The 17,524-nt window shown below is 43.9% G+C and overlaps 1 long non-coding RNA gene and 1 other non-coding gene across 2 annotated transcripts in view; both read left to right on the top strand.

Annotated features, from left to right (window-relative positions):
* Positions 1-17,524, top strand: part of LOC144761384 (uncharacterized) — a 66,158-nt gene that overhangs the window by 7,656 nt on the left and 40,978 nt on the right. The gene's annotated exons all lie outside the window — the stretch shown is intronic.
* Positions 6,888-7,103, top strand: LOC144764555 (small nucleolar RNA U3). Its single transcript, XR_013596611.1, has one exon. It is a non-coding gene; the product is annotated as a small nucleolar RNA U3 (small nucleolar RNA).

The raw sequence follows: 17,524 nt of genomic DNA, 5'->3' as shown, positions 1-17,524 counted from the left end.
GCGATCTTGAAATCATCTACGCACTCTGGCCCATATAAGGACAGGGTTGCTCTCTCCTTGGATGCCGAAAAGGAATTCGATCGAATCGAATGGCCTTATATGTTCAGAAAGCTCCAGAGGCTCGAACATAGTGACTATTTTATCTCCGAGGTCAAATGGCATCATGACGCACCCCTATGCGCAAGTAAATTGCAGAGAGTTCCTTTCTCAAACCTTCCAGATTGGGGAAGGGTGAGGCAGAGGTGTCTTCTCGCACCTATGGCTTTTCTTCTTGCCCTGGAGCCTTGGTGGCACTATACAGTGCAGATCGCAGGGATTCCCATGCCAGAGGGCATCTCCAAAATGCTTTTGTATGCTGACGACATCTTGTTCACTCTTACAGACCAGCTCACATCCTTGTCGACATTCATGTCCACTATTGCAGAAGTATCTCCAATTTCCAGCTACCGAGTTAATGGGAAGAAGAGTAAAGCTCTGCCACTCTCCCGGATGACCACGAAAGCTGCTATTGCGGAATATAGATTTCAATGGAAGGCAGATCGCCTGAAATATCTGGGGGTGTACATTATTAGAGATTTAGAGCAGATGGTTGCAGAAAACCTTGACCCACTTATAGCCAAAACAAAGATGGACTATGCAAAGTAGACCCAACTGAATGTATCCCTCTGGGGGAAACGTGCAGGCGGTGAAAATGGTGGTAGTACCATGATTCATGTTTTTCCTGGTAATGCTGCCTCTTGTAGTTAGGACCTCTGTACTGTGAGAGGCTGTCAAAGGTATCAAACGCTTCATATGTGGGAATATGAAGCCTAGGCTGATAATATTGAAACTAATTGCTCAAAGACGGTATGGACGAATGAGCCTCCCATGTATTGAGCATTACCAAACAGAGCTTCATTTGTCCCAGCTTTTCTACCTCTTGCCAACCAAAGGGGATGTTTCTCTCTGGGTCCAAAGTGAACAAAAAATGACAGGTGCCGGACTGGGCCAACATATGCTGTATAGCCTCAGCCTGCTCTCTCTGCATGCTACCAAATCTATTATCCATGCCATGTTCAAGGTATGGACCCACGCTCATCGACTCCTCAAAAGCGACGCTCAAATACATAGGCCAGCAACCTTATGGCATAATGCCAGTATCTGTGTGGGAGGACGACTTATGTCATAAGACCTCTGAAAACAGGGGGACATCCTTACTCTAGAGCAATTGCTCGCTGACAAGCAGCTTAAATCCTTTGCAGATTTACAAGAGGAATTCCACCTACCCAGGTCTTAGATATGGAATATATGCAACTGAAACACTCCTTCTCCAACAGGCTGGATTCCCTGCTATGGGATATGAGGAATCCCCTGTACTGCTATATTTGCAGCACTAGGGGATGTTCAAAAGGGGGAGGGGGAGTCATCTCTAGATTGTATATTCTCATAGTTCACCATCTTCATTCCCAACCTTTTCTCCTGCAGTTATGAGCCACTTTGAAACAATTGCTAAACACAAAATACTCTGAAGATGACTAGGTTCATGTAGTAGGAAACTTTGACAGGGACATTAGGGATGAATTGTACCTTGTTCATGACACTACAGGACTGCTGTTGGTCTCCCTGAAACTTGAAAATGGTGAGTTACTGCACCAGATGTCCTGCTGGAGATGCACCCATGACCAGTGCAACATACCCCATATACACCTCCAATGCTCTGAGCTGTCCAAGTACTGATCCTCCATATAGTCTTCTCTTGATGAGGCCCTACAAACACCTATTGCACTGATGAGAAAGTTAGACCTACTACATGACATGCCCGGCATCCTATCCTTAATGACCCATATGAGAATCTGCTGCCCAAAGGCCTCACTACGGTGAATATTTGTATTTTGCTGCACTGGAGGTTGCAGCACAGATGGACCCATGTTGAATGGTTGTCCAAGATTTACAAGATGGCCACATATGAAAAACTTATATACTGGGTGCAAAACAAAGTGGAAACCTTCACACGCATCTGGGAACCCATTCTAGACAACCCTTTCTAGAAAACGCAGCTCCCCATCCATAGATGCATGGGAGACCCCTGGAGGGTCATCTCCCTTCACCCCACATTTACAGTGACTGCATATGAGAAGGATGGTGCTGTAAGGGCTATGAGACACCCCCGTTACCATGACTGAACAGGGCGAACACATTGGTTGGATGGTGGAAGGTATGCTTTTTCTTTACTCATGCTCTTCCCACCTGATTCCCTAACCCTGTAGCAGGCCACCTATTATTATTATTTTTATTATTATTATGGGTAACCTCTATTATCTTCATTAAAATTTGACTCTCGCTATCCCTATGTGGAGTTTCCCCATCCAACCAGAACGTTCCTGTGATGTACACTGCACGGTGATCCATCATCGGGTCTCCCGGCGGACCAAAATTACAGGATTACACAGCGGTTGTTGGAATGGATAAGACCTATTGATATTTAACCTAGCTGTTACTGATGGTGTCAACTATGTTTCTGCAATGAGAGCAAACAAAACTACAGCCCCCACTCCTACCCTCACCCCTACCCCTGTTTGAATCTAGTAGGGGTGACCATGGGATTTCTCCGGGTCCTCTTGTTGTTGTCTTTGTTGCTGAAAGGTTTCTGGCCTCAATAACTGTGCTTCTGTTGGGGTAGCGCTGTTGCTTGTTTGGCCTCAGGAAGGCCCATTTCTTTTTTCTTGCCTGGTTATGCTAATATTGAGAAGATGATAGAAATTGGACCTTTATTCCTTGTAATGGTATAGATATTGACTGTATCCTGTTCTTCTAGGTCTTCCTCCTTTTGACTGAGGCATTTATAAAAATAAATTCTACCCCCATAGAGAATTACAACAAAAATACAATAAAAGGGGGTGACACATTCGAGAATAGGCTAGAAGCCACCTGTGAAAAAATGAGTTATTGGTTGAGAGGGATAGTGAGGGGTACAATCCTTTTCAGGTTAAGAGCAGGGCTGAGATGGCCCAGGGCAGTGTGCTTTGCTGCTCTCAGCCGTGAAGTGCAGAAATTAAGGATGTGTAAAATTAAAATGAAGTCTTTTGGATCCCTGAGCCTCCCTAATGGGGGTGCAAAATAATGGGGGGCAAACTACAAAGCCCCTAGGGTCACCCTGGGGTCCAGAGAGATGAGTTCAGATTCTGTCCTCAAAAGAGGGGAGATCAGCAGTCAGCTCAACAAAGCAAAAAAGTAGTTCCTCAGAACAGTCAGTCACAGCAGATTGACAATCCTTTCAGCACAGAAGTCTTTCCTCCCGCAGAGTTCTTCCCAGGCCCAGTAGTGTACTGATTTGATAGGGCCAGAGACCTGGTACTTATAAGCAAAAGTACCTTTGATGTAGGGGCTGCATTCAAAAGGTTCTCTGAAGTGCACAATGATCCCTTTTAACCTAGGCCTTGCTCCAGAATACTAACAGGTGGTAAATCATTCCTTTGTGCTAGAGCAGGACACAACCTATTAAGAGGTAAGTATGAGCCACCTCTCCTCCTTCCTGCCATGGAAGCCTATCAGTGTGCAGATTAATTTAGATGTATCTCATCACACCCAGCCCTTCCTGTGCTGCAACTGTCTTGAGGGAATACACAAAGTGTAGATTTCACTTAGCCAAGACATGTATTGGAGATAGGCTGCAGGCACATGGTGCAAAGTTAAGAGCAGAGAAATGGCCACTTTCTAAAAGTGGTATTTGTAAAATGGTAATATCAAATCCAACTTTACCATTAAAGAGGATTTATCATCACCATTGTAAAGATAATAAATATGAAGTAGCTACTCCTTTCCAATCAGGAATTACAGCTCAAAAGGTATTTTAGATAATCCCCAATGTCTGCCTATGGAAGGAGTAGGCCTCGTGGCAGTGAAAAACGGATTTTGCTTTTGTCACTGCAAGGACATGAAAAACTTAAACGTACCACAACCATTGCTACAGGCCCACTAGAATCATTTAGATTACAGCCCCTGGGTACATGGTATACCACTTTTCTGTAACTTCAGGAGAGATCTGATGAGTGACTCTGGAGGTCAAATATTTATAACTGATGCCAGCCTTTGTGTCAGGGAGTCCTTGTCCTACCCCCACATTAGTTTCTGGAAGCTTCTTCTTACCTTCCCGTGTTAAGACTTCAAGCTGCCTGGAGGTGAGAGAAGGCAGGACAGGTCTGAAGTCAGGTTCCTTTGTGTGTGCAGAAGGCAAAGCCCTTTGCAATGTAAGTGGGGCTCCGTACAGCCCCTCCACAGTTGTCCTACCAGGATGGTTCATCCAGTACATACGTACACACCCTTTGTATTATTGTCTGGAAGCAATGTTCAACTCCAAGAGCAGAACCATTCACAGTCATGTGACCCAGGACACTGGCAGCAGGCACATATGGTTGGGACAGGAAAATGACAGTTTCTGCATTTTCAGAATTGTGAATTCAAATCCGACTTTACCACCAAAGAGCATTTTAAATTACAATTATTTGACTGTAAACAGCATATATCTATATGTTCACAATCTAAAGTTAGCAGGTATCAAATGTAATCAAGCAACCCAGTGTTAATGGGAGTTTTTAGTGCCAGAACATATAAAATGTAAGTGCACATGTCCTACTTTTTGCAAGAAAAAGAAAAGAACAAACATTAAGCAGCACAGAAAGCAGCAGCTAAGCTAGTGCAGCGGAAACTGATGCAAAAAGGAGCTGTGGATGGGCATGTAGTGGCAGAGGCCAGTCAGATGACTGCAATGTCTGTGGGATCTGTCCCATGGATCACCCAACAACAGTACACATGGCAGCAGAATAATGTAAAGGTACAGGGAAGTATTAGAGAAAGAGGAATAGGAAGAGGTAGGATGGATCCTCCAAGAAGGAATCAGGCATGTTATTATTGTCAGAAGTTTGGGCATTTTATTAAAGACTGCAAAACAAAAAGATGGGATGAGCAAATTGGAAGAGTAGGAATGTATAATCAACCAGGAAATGTGACAGCATAACCACAACCAAGTCCACAAATCATATATGTGCCCCAAACACCATTACAAAATGTGCAGGCGCCAGTGATGCCCCAAGCAGAGCATGGACTGCCTCTGCAAAGCTACCAAGCACCTATCCAACCTCCCCCCCCCCCCATGGGGACATCACTTCAAAGTGGACAAGGAGGTTTTGTGAGAGGAGGAAATCCTTTACAGATGGATCCTGTGGGCCACTGTGATGGTAGTGATCAATAACAAAAGATGTGCATTCCTAATAGACACAGGAGCAACCAAATCATGTATTGGAAAGGGAGCCCCTCCGATTTACAACAGATCAATGGACACATAAGGATTCTTTGGGGAAGGTATAAAGGTTATAAGGGTTCCTATTACCGAACCAGCTGAGATGGCAGAAAGAGGGAGGCATATTGGCGGTTGTCTTCTGTCCTCTCCAGCTGCTCAAGCTTATCTGTTAGGAAGAGATTTGATGGTACCATGATTTGCTCCACCCCTGGAGTTACACCTTCCAGAATCATGGCAGTAAGGGTACATTCCTCCAGCAGAGCCCAGATTGGAGCATGACCCGCTGATTTGGAGGACTTTACCACGGCAATATATACAATTATAGCAGAGACCCCAGAGTTACTGGCAAAAGAGGGTGACTTACCAAAAGAATTCATTTTTCAACAACAGAGACTGGACTGTGGGCTGTCAGATGCTGAATTAATATTGCAGATAGAGACTGTAGAAGTAACACCAACTAATGGCGCTCTGATACCCAGTGAGCGTAATCATGTCTCATGGGTATGTATCCTTTTCCTTGATCCGGGAAAGATGGAGAGGGAGATACTGGATAACCACCTGTTTGATTATGATCCCAGTTGTGATTGTTCAAAAGGACATACCATTGAAGACAGTGATAGAAGTAAGACCACCCACACTAATTTAAGAAAAGGAAAACCTAGACAAGGTTAATCACATAAATAACAGGCAACCCATACACCCTGCGACTAAATTATGAACTTTTACTCATCTCAATTTGTTTACAAAAATAGATCAATGTCCATAAGCCCATTGTTTTAGTCAAACCATAATCAATGTCCATAAGCCCATGGCTTAGGAACATTGATTATGGTTTGACTAAAACCATTTTTAATTGGGAATGCTTACAGCGCTGAATAAAGTTTTGTTAATCTAATAATCTGTACCACATTTTTGTTCTCACGGGTCCAGTGGGCACTTGTAGTGAGACTATGCACTGACAGCTCATTCACTTTTAGGTTTTACTGTATTCTTCTTTTACTTCAGTTCTTCGAGAGTTTCAAGACAGACACATACTTTTCCTTTTGGGGAGAGAAAGTAACAGATGATGATAAGTGTGTATGCTAGTGAGTACCAACTAGCAACCCCCTCGGTGGTACGACCATGAGGTGCTTTCTCTCTTTTCTCACACTTTTTTATGTGAGAGAGGTCTCATGATGTGTCTTTGGCATCTTTTTAATTGTAAATTGAAACATCATGGCACTTTGATTAGCGATAGGAATCGCTCTTTTGAGGGAGTTTGAAAAGCATGGGCAACCCCTCCAGTGTCGAGTTTGTGGTACTAGACCTTTAAATCTAGTCAGACCTTTGCTGTTTATTAGTGCGTTGAGTGGGGGCAGCCTGGCTTTTCTTTTCCCCCGTAGCTTCAATTGTGTTGAGGAACATGTCCTCTTACCAAGAGTGAAGAAATACTCCCCGTTCAAGGAAGCAGATAAGGGCATCGCCCCTACTATACAGGTGTTGCTGGAGCAAGAAGTGATTTACCCTGGAGTGTCTACTTGTAACACCCCAATTTACCCAGTTAAGAAAGGATAATACTTGGTGCATGGTTAAGAACATCGTGCCCTCTGAATAACATCGGTCTTCACAGGGAAAGACTATACTTTTAGGGATCATTTCTTTAGTTCTTAATTAAGGAAATGTGTTTGAAAGTGCCTGGTCTTCGCTAACCCTGAGGAAGAGTTGTAGTGTTCCCTTCTGAGCGCGAAGCGAGTGGACAGTGTTGCATTTATGCAGCTGCTGTTTGCTACTGATGACCGTTCCTCTCTCTCTTACAGGAGAGCTATAGGAAGGAAACACAAACTGAGTGAAACAATAAATAAATAAAATCGGTCTTCACAGGGATCGAGGTGCTAGCGATCAAGATGTCAGTTACTTGTGTTGGTGTAAAGGGTTGTCATAGGCAATCGTTGAGGTTTCTAACTCAAATATTGCACCTTGGACCTGCATGAGTTCACACACCTTTCAAATGCAATATACCACACTATGTCTTCCTAAAATTTTCAGTGTGCCTGCTTAGCAGTGGCATGGGAGTGACTAGCCTTTACAAACAGCCATGAATTGTGTGACTCTGAATCTTTGACCCACGGAGCACATGAAAAACATATCAACAACTATGACAGGAGCAAGGACCATGCCAGATGTACCCTATGCCATCAGGCCATTTATTCTACGCAGGTTTACGCTTACTAGCATCCTTGCACATCTTTGGAACCGCTGCAGATGCAGCACTTTGAATGGTGTCCAGCTTGTACTTGTGTTACTAAAGGCCATAGCCAATAAAATAACTTTTTCTGGTTTTCTGGAGTGACCTCGATCACCCACATCCCCATTTAATCTTGCCATAACCGGCAGGGTCAGACGGCCAACAAGGTGGAAAGAGAATTGGAATAGAAAGAGCACAATTTAGTTTTCGTACGGTTCTTAATCAGCTGGAGTCAAAATTTGAATGTTCCCCCTGTTCCCCTGCCAAGGAGTCGTACACTACAGTTGCTATAGGTAGGGGGAAAAACAACATAAACAATATCTAGTTGTATTTTATCTAATTTGCTTGAATATTGCAATCCCATACTGAAGGTTCCTGAAACTCTCTTGGGTTTGTCTTTTAGTACGAACAACGCATAATCTCTTATCTGTCTTTTTTGCATATAGTCACTAACTGGGACCCTTTTGCACCCAGAGAGCTGAAATCACTGAATGATGGAGATCAACTAACACAGATCCAAACCGGATTTGGTCAAGGGCGCATGCTCAATAGGGCGAGCAGCCGAAGGTGGCTGCTGCTCCTCTGAGATCCAAGGGATTTCAGATCCCAATGAAATTACCACAATTTCCGTGGACCTATGAAGAGAGGTCGTCAACCTTGTAATAATTGTCCATTTCCAGTTTTCATGTATTTTGTTTTTGACCCTCAGCTGCTGATCACTTAACACTTCAACACACCAAAACATCCAAATGCTTCATCAGCAATGAATGTCTATGTGGCTATTATTTGCTCATGCTGGCACTCCTTGCATTACTTTGCCTGAGAATCTTGCTGAGTCTTCTGCTACGCTTTATTCCTTTGAGGGTACTGCTTTTGACAAAATTGTTTTCAGCATTCCATTCCAGGCAACATGCAAAGGCCTTCAAGGTTTCTAAAATTAAGAAAGTTAAGAAACGTAGGCAAGAGTTTTAGGAGGATATCCGCACATATTCTATGCTGAGTTTCTCCAGAAATCTGCAGAAAAGTCCCTAGGTTCTGCACTTTCCAGCGATACCATGCACAAGAGGAGTAGATGATATTGTCAGAGGAGAAGACTTCTGTGCAGGCTTTTGATTCTCAGTCCAACCAGGCGAGAACATTGAGAGAACCTCCCTCTCCTTCCTATGCAGTTAGTGCTCCCTTTTGACTAAATTCAAATGTTGCTATAAAGGCAGAATGATTAGTATTATAGGAAATCATGCCACCTCTGCATAGGTTGGCCTGTCGAAAATAGTTCATGTATAGAGTCAGTTGATGTGGGCAGAGGTTCTGCAATGGGTGAGAGAACCTACCCTTCTCATTGTAGGAAAATATGAATTCTTGATACCGAGTGCCTCACATACTCATATGTTACAGAGGTCTTGGGTGAGGATTTTTTCTTTCTTTTTTTTTTTTTAAATTTTTTTTATTAAGTTTTTTTAAACAATTTTTCCCCCCCTAAACCAAGGGTAAGGAGCACAACATTACATACAATCAATTAGAGTTTCTACAGAAAAGCAAATAAGAGAATGATAAAAGCGAGGGGACAGGAAGACATCAGGAATAAAACAGACCTAAAGCATGACAAAAACATATCAGTAAACAGTCCATCCCCCTATACAATCATATTGTCCTAAATCTCCTCCTTCCAAATAGTTATTGGTTCCCATATTTTTAATCCCATCTTCCTCCCCTTCTTCCCTTTTCTAGCATAAATAGCTTTTTCCAAATTATATATATTAAGAATCCTGGCTAGCCACTGTTGATATGTCGGTGGTAATGGGTCGAGCCATGCTGAAGCGATACACAATCTTAATACAGCCATTGCCACAAAAATAAAATAGCATCCTTCCCCCTGAGTACCATCCGGATTCACACCCAGCAATATTAATGAGGGGGTTAAGTTAACTGATATTCTTAATGCTCTTTGTACAAAAATCTCGATTTCTTTCAATATTATGGATAAGTGTGGACATGTTGCAAATACATGTACTATATCAGCATGTAGACTTCCACATCTTGCCCGTTACAGCCCCCCATTGCGCAATTTTTGACGGAGTATAGTATAACCGGTAAAGTGTCTTATAGTGCTGTGCCTGAAGTGCTGCAGAACACAGAAAATTCTGACCCAGCTCTAATGATAATTTAAAACAATCCGGTTCTACCTCCAGCTTACTTGCCCAACTTTTCCCCCATTTCTCCATATCATCCTGTTTTGTTTCTATTCATTCATAATAAAACATCTTAATAGTGCAGCTAACTCCTTCCTGTACCACCTCCAATATGGCATTTTTTTCAAATCCAGCAGGCCCCCCCTTTTATTTGCCAGAAAGCTTCTTACTTGAAGGTACTTAAAAATGCCTTGTTTCTATACCATACTTTGCCTGAATCTCGGAAAACTGCATCCAAACCCTGGGACCCCATCGGATCACCAATCCTCGTAATTCCCTTTCTCACCCATACCTTAAAAACTGCATCAGAGAAGATATCGTAAGGGAGAGCTGGATTATTCCTCATTCTTGTATATCTATTGTTTTTGCCCAAGCCATATCTCTTACTGAAGGCCTTCCAGATATTGTATGCTGCCATGATAGTCTTAAATCGAGTCCTCTTAAAATAAGCTGAATCAAAATGTCTAAGGAGGACATTGTTCGCCTCATCACCCAGCAAGAAACCGTATATTGCTAAGGTTCCTAGTTCGTCCTCCTCCTCCGCCTCCGCTCCACCTATTAAACCCACCATATATTGTAAGGCAGCAGCCCAATAATAGAGTTTCAAATCTGGTAATGCCCAGCCTCCTCATTCTCTTGGGAGTGCCATAAATTGTAGTGCTCTCCTGGTCTTTCCTTTGGACCAGATAAACCTATAGATCCTAACTTCTAACTTCTTAAACCAGGAGTTATCAAACCGCAGCGGAATTGCCCTAAATATATATAGGAATTTTGGTAGCACAAGCATCTTAATGATATTTGTTCTACCAACTATCGACAGATGCAGGTTGTGAAGCCTATCTAGATCCCTTCCAACCTTAGCTATAATAGGAGCTATATTTAATTCCACTACCTTATCTAGTTCTGAAGTAATTGTAATCCCAAGGTATACATCTGTCTGCACCACCCGCTGATCCTGGCATACTACATTATCGTTCTTAACTATTTGCGTCTTATTGATATTTAAGGAGTAGCCTGATACCCTTCCAAAATGTTTTGCCTCCTATTCCACATATCTAATAGCCTCCGTGGGTGTTGATGTAAGAACTGCCACATCATCAGCATATGCGAGTGTTTTGCAATCCCCCCTAATGCGTGGTCAATGGAACAATACTCTCATTCATTTCCATCCTCCGAATCAGAGGGTCCAAATACATGGCAAACAACAGGGGGGAGCACGGGCACCCCTGCCTTGTTCCCCTCTTAATTTGAACTGGCCTAGTTAGTCCTGAATTTACCCTGACGGCTGCTACCGGGTCCCTATATAGTGCTTTTATTGCCCTGACAAAACTTTCCCCAAATCCTGCCCTGATTAAAACACACCATAGATAGTCCCAGGATCGACGCCTTCTCGGCGTCTAAAAACAGTGCCGCCATCGGGCTCCCTGTGACTTCCATGGTGTCAAATAAGGTAATAAGCTTCCGGGTGTGATGGGTAGTTCCACGGCCTGGTATGAATCCATGCTGGTTGCTAGTGACTAATGGTGTTATGACACTCGCAAATCTTATTGCTAATGCCTTTGAATAGATCTTTGTGTCGGCATTCATAAGGGTTATGGGTCTATAAGAACCGGGGTCCTTAGGTGATTTTCCTTTCTTTAATATAACAACATTTCTGCACCAGACCATGAGCCTGGCACAGACGCCCCCGTCTGCGCCTGTTGTATAGTCTTCACCATATCCTTCCCCAATACTTTCCAGAATACCTTAAAGAACTCTAGTGGTATCTGATCTGGTCCTGATGCCTTTCCAGAAGAGAGACTCATGAGAGCCACTTCAATCTCCTTTAAATCTAATGGAGTATCCAGTCTCTGTCGATCTTGATCTTCTAACTCCACCCTTGGAATATTCTTTAGGTAGAGTGCTATTTCCCCTAAATCCTTCCCTTGCTGCTCTTCATATAGCTTCATATAAAACTGTCTAAAGACTTTTCTGATCTCCTGCGTATCCGTCACCACTTTCCCAGAGCTGTCCTTAATCGCCCTTACCTCTCCTATTGCTGTTTTTTGCCTTGCCCGTACTGCTAACGTTCGCCCCACCATTTCGCTAACCTCATGGCATTTCTCTCTATTTGCCACATACATTTTTGCTGCCCTGGTTGCTATGTCTTCCTCTGCCTCCATTCTTATCTTTGCTAATTTAGTAAATGCAGACTCCAATAAATTGCCAGTTGCTGCACATTCACTCAACTCTTCGTCAGCTAGAAGTATCTCTCTTTTTAATACCTGGTTTCTCTGTCGCTCCTGCTTCCGTTTATTTGCACTATAGCTCAAAGTCTCCCCCCGCATCCCAGCCTTAAAGCTGTCCCAGACCATACCCTCTGTTGCACTGCCACTATTTATTGCCAAATATCCCTCAATCCAATGCGTCATATATTGGATATATTTCTCGTCCTCCAGAAGCGCTCTCTCAAACGTCCACAATGTAACCCCCCTAGGAATCGATGACGCAGCTAAACTTAAGATTAGAGGATTATGATCAGACAATAGGCGTGGCAGCCTCTCAATCTGGAGATTAGATGAGCAAGTGCTAGGGGCCAAAAAATAATCTAGTCTTGCTGTCACCCTGTGAGGCGCAGAGTAATACGTATATCCCTTCTCTTCTGGCTTTAGGGTATCCCAAAGATCTATTAAGCCATTATTCCTAGCCAAAGAGAAAACTGCACGAAAACCTCTTCTCTTCCTCCCTTGATACAGTACACGGGGTCCTACCCCTAATCTCAGCCCCCCTGCTCCATTACTGTTAAAGTCCCCTCCAAGAACAATACAGGGTGCCCAGGTAGCCAACTGCACATCTAAGAATTCAAAAAAATCCGGGTCATCCCCTGTAGAGCCATAGATAGAGCCCAAAGTTATCCATTCCTCCCCAACCGGGCACTCTACCAGAGCCCACCTCCCCAAAGCATATTCCAGTTTCTTCCTAATGGTAGTACCCCTCTGTCTTGATAATATTGCCACCCCCCTATTCCTAGAACCCTGCCTTGAGAAAGCTAGAACTGAGAACCCCAGCTGCTCCAAAAGATGTACTTCAGATGCCATAATATGCGTTTCTTGTAAAAGTAAGAAGTCAACTCTCATATTTTTTAGCAAGATAGAGACCTTCTGCCTCTTCTGCCTATCATTCAGGCCGCATACATTCCATGACATTATCCGTGTAGCCATTAAAAAACGTCAGGTAACTGCCCAAGCCACTTCAACCACTTCGACTCAAACATTCCATTCAGCAAATATAAACTCCAAAATTGCTTGCCGCTTATCGCCTTTTGGTTTCTTTGTATTTTTCTGTAGTGATCCCTTATGTTGTGCCCTGTACCCCCCCTATGTCCCCACCCCCTCCCCTGAAAGCCCACCCTGACAACCCCACCCCCCCTACTGGCAAATAGGTCCATGAGACCTATACGTGGCAGCTGTGACCCCCTGAGATTGCCGCGCCCTCTCCTCCCCCTGCCCCTATACCTTCCTACAAACAAAACCCCCGAGTACAAACACACCACTCTCCCTTATTTTCCCTATTTCCCCCCACACCTATTTTCTTCCCCCCCTTAAATCCTTAGCTAGAGTATTTTTTAAACATCTATTACTATGTCTTTCGACTTCCATGTGAGACCAAAGCCACCGTGCCATCCTTAGCAGCCTGAGCTCTATTTTCTTTCAACCATGCCAAATATTCTTGGGCCTTAATCTCAGAATAGAAAACCTTGAACTGACCATTTCTTACCACTTTTAATCGACTAGGGAACATTAAGTATGCCTCACATCCTAGTTTTTGAAATGGAGTTATTAACTCCCTCATCCTCCATCTCCTTTCCACTGTCGTGTGGCAGAAGTCAGGCCTTGCAAAAAATTCCACATCCTTGTACCGACATTTAGCCTGAGGTTTTGCCTTTGCCATAATTTTTCTTCCCTCAAGAGGTAGTTTCCTACGTATATAAGTATTGCTCTAGGTTTGGCTGACATATTACCCCTACTCTGTGTAAATGGAAATCTATGCGCACGCTGTATTTCAGCTTCCCAGTTCCAGCCTGTTATCTCTGGCAGTGCACCTCTGAGTAACTCGATTACATATGCCCGCACATCCTGCCCCTCCTTCCCCTCTGCCACACCCAGGAGTCTTATATTATTCCTTCGTTGTCTATTCTCAAAATCCTCGAGTTTCCATAAGACGTTTGATGTAGTCCTCTCTTGATCCTGCTTAAAGTCCTGCCATTTGCTGACTTCATCCTCCAAATTACCAATTCTTTCCTCCACCTCTGTAACTCTTCCCACTAAGTATGCATATAGCTTATTCACCTTCCGGAGAGACCCTTGTATCTTCTTACTTTCTTGCCTCGCTCTACGACTCTCCACTCTGTCCTCCACCTGGATCTGCTTCAGCATTGAATACATCGTGTCAAATCCCAGGGGCCCTTGACCTTGACTCTGTCTCTGTGGATGATCTTGCAATGGGACGGCCCCCGCCCTCTCTTGGTACAACTGCGAATCGCAGAATAGTCCCAGTCCAGCCTTTTTACCACCTCTGTTTGTAGGGGGCTTGCGCCACTTTTTGATCTACTCCATCGCTTTTTCATAAAACGTTTTGATTTGCGTCGGGAGGGCGGTTTATGTACTGTATCCTCCCCCACCTCTGAGGTGTCTGATGTGTCTGAGTCTAGTCCAGAAGCAAGTAGCTCACTTTCCATATCTGAAAATTTTGAAGCAGATTCAGAGTCTGTTTCAGTCCCCCCCGCACCCCCTTCCTCCTCCTCCTCACCCTCATTAAGGGAGTAAAAACAGTCATCGCTGGGTGAGCCAGGATTTAAGCCAGGGAATAAGATGGTATCTCCAGGTTGCGGATCAGATTCTAACACGGTCTCACCAGTCTGAGGCACCATTAACAAGGGCAATGTCTTCCCACCTCCATCCTGCCCCTCTACGCCCCCAGCATTCAAAGCATAAACCAAATCATCAGCACTACCTTGCAATATCGGTCCTGATTCCTTCTGCTTATCAGTTCTTATCAGTTCTCATCTGTGGGCATGATGGCTGCTGACAGGCCGTAGGGAGAAGTCGTGCTTTCTCCTCTCTCCCCCTGTTAGGAGGAAAATGGACTGGATGCGGCACACCATGCTTCTAGATGGCAAACATCTATAGAACCCCCTGAGAGATATGAGAAGTAGGGGGGAAAAAATAACTTCCGTGAAGAAGTATGCTTTACAAATTTGGAGTGACTAAATCAACAGCGAACTCACCTTTCGTCTCCGATGCGGGTCCTCCCCCCGTAACAGCGCGGCTGGCTCTGATCATCAAAGAGAGCTTGATTCATTCTCTGCAGCTCCTAGAAGGAATTGCTGGCAGGAGCCGGTACTATTGGTGTAGGGTGAGGAGGTTGAGGAATGCAATGGCTCCGAAACCACAGAAAATCGCAACGGAGCAAAAAGAAGACAAGAAGAAAACAGTTTGGAGCGACCCTGATGCTCCAGCGGCAAATCTGCGGACGAAAACAGCTCTACACAAGGTGGAGGAGCGAGCGGTTCAGCGAGATACGGATCTGGGTAAAGCCGTCGGTGGTGCTGGAGCAGTAAATCAGAGAGAAAAGAAAGAGAAATTAAAGGAAAAATCCACCTCAAACAAGAGGAATAACATTGGTGTTAAGACTTCTGAGAAGGCAGCACTAAGACAGCCTCGAGGCGTTCTCCCCTGCGATGGCGGCGAGCGCGAACGCTAAAGTGATGGCGAACGCTAAAGTGGCTGCTAAGGTGATCGTGCGGCCCCCGCTCCTCTCAGCTTCAGGGCTTGCCTCCCCAGCGGAATTGCAGGGAACGAACGAGGGTATTACTTTTGGAACTTCGGCGGCTGTTCTTTCAGGTATGAGAGCTGCGGGTGTACAAGGGACGGAATCAGTGGTGGAACAGCGGCCAGGGCAGGTTCTGATACACCCTGGGCATAATGATACAGAGCTCACAGCGGCAGGTAGAGTGCATACGCTGCCGCAGGGAGAAATTCAGGGCCCTGATAGTACTATTGCAGATTCCCAGACCCCACAGACTCCCGCGACACCACAGACAGTACAGGTAATGCAGGAGCAGGGGCAGGAGCAGCTTAGCTCTGAGGTTGTAGAGCGGATGGATACAGCATTGAAAATAACCGCAGTGAGGCAAGCAATTAAAGAATACCCACAGATGAAAACTGACGTTTTTTTCTTTCAATGTTCTTCAGAGGCATGTCAATGTATACAGGAGGAGCCTAGCTGCATGCTCTATGGCTATCCGAGTAGGCGCACATTGATTGTTTCCTACTTACCAAAATACTTCTCATGCCGCCCTTTAGAGAGTTTCTCATACTCGTTTGAGTAAGGCCTCTGTATTTCAAGGCACTCTTGGCCTGTAACTCAGGAGAATTACATGCACTTGGTGTTAAGTAAGCCAGTGCTTGGTGGAAACACTTTTTCTCACTCTATTATGAACTCAGTTTTGTGGAGGTGGTCATGTGTGACAAAAATAGCTGTTCATATTTGTTGTGTTGAAATGTATTGTGTTCAATAAATGCTGTGCTGTTGTGTTTGTGAAACATTACTGAAAGGTGTTACTGTTTTGTTTTATTGTGGTTGTTGTGCCCTGCCTTGTATTAATGTGTTGTGTTTTTATTTTGCTTTAGATAAAATTATCGTGTTGTGTTCCTTTGTGCTCTTTAAGTACTTTAGAGATGTCACCTGTGAGAAAATGCCTCTTTTTCATGGTCAGCCCAAATTTTGGTTTACTATTTTGCTGATTTGTAGACTCTGCATGCTGGTGTACTTCTGCCCAGTGCCTAGTGTATGTACTCCGGACCCTAAAACATGTAGAAATTGGGTAATTCCTGATTGGCATTTTTAACTTTCATACAGGTCAGTAATATATGTTGTAGAAACTACACCCATAGAAAGGGAAGTGAGATGTCACCAGTGGACTGCAACATGCATGCCATCCACTAGATTAACAAGGAAAACATGGCCTCATGCCTACCACAGTAGTGTGACTGCTGCAGTTTAAATCTTTAGTGTAACCAGTTAAAGTAAACCCTTTTTTCCAGGTAAAAACCTTTCATTTAAATATTAGTAAGTCACACCGATGTAGGACTTGTAACTCGCAAGCTAAGGTGGATGGTAATTAAAAGTAGGACATGTACAAATTCAATGCCACTATGTCCCTGCAGTGAAAAGGCCCAAAAACTTATTTTCACTCTAGTGCGCTTAGCTTTTCCTATGTCGAAAACATGAGTGCATATTAAAATACTAAAACTTCTAACTCGAGAAAGGGACCAGATATAAAAAAAATTAAATCACTATTTTTAATAGTTTTTAAAATTCCAATGTAATGATGAAATCGTTTTATTGATAAATATTGAGGAAGTTTACTTTTATAAATCTACCCTTTACCAGTCTGAGCTTTCAGGAGGCTAATATGGATTAACTCTCCAGCTACTTCCAGTGAGTGCTCAGCCTTGAATGAGGTGTGAATGAGAAGTAAATGTCAAGGAGTACACAATAGGCTGGCCTGAATGGCCAGAGATACCTTCTCTGATCTCAGTAGACAATGCTGGATGACGTTGTGGCTCTTCTGTTGACACCCCAGGGTCAAATCCTGCATAACACATATGTCTGAAGCATGGGTAAAAGTTTAGCACCCTTCAAAAGGAAACAAACAGGATGCTAGGACAATTCTTGTGCATTGTCTGTCTGGATGCTGAAGAACCTTGCATTTGTAGTACCAGACTGCTGTTTCTGAGTTTCCTGCGAGTACAGTGCATGCTTCAAACTTGAATTTGGTGTTACACCAGTGTT

Source organism: Lissotriton helveticus, chromosome 6, assembly GCF_964261635.1.
Source record: "Lissotriton helveticus chromosome 6, aLisHel1.1, whole genome shotgun sequence".
Lineage (NCBI taxonomy): Eukaryota > Metazoa > Chordata > Amphibia > Caudata > Salamandridae > Lissotriton > Lissotriton helveticus.
Note: the sequence above shows the minus strand (reverse complement) of the source record. Positions and strands in the feature narration are given on the sequence as shown.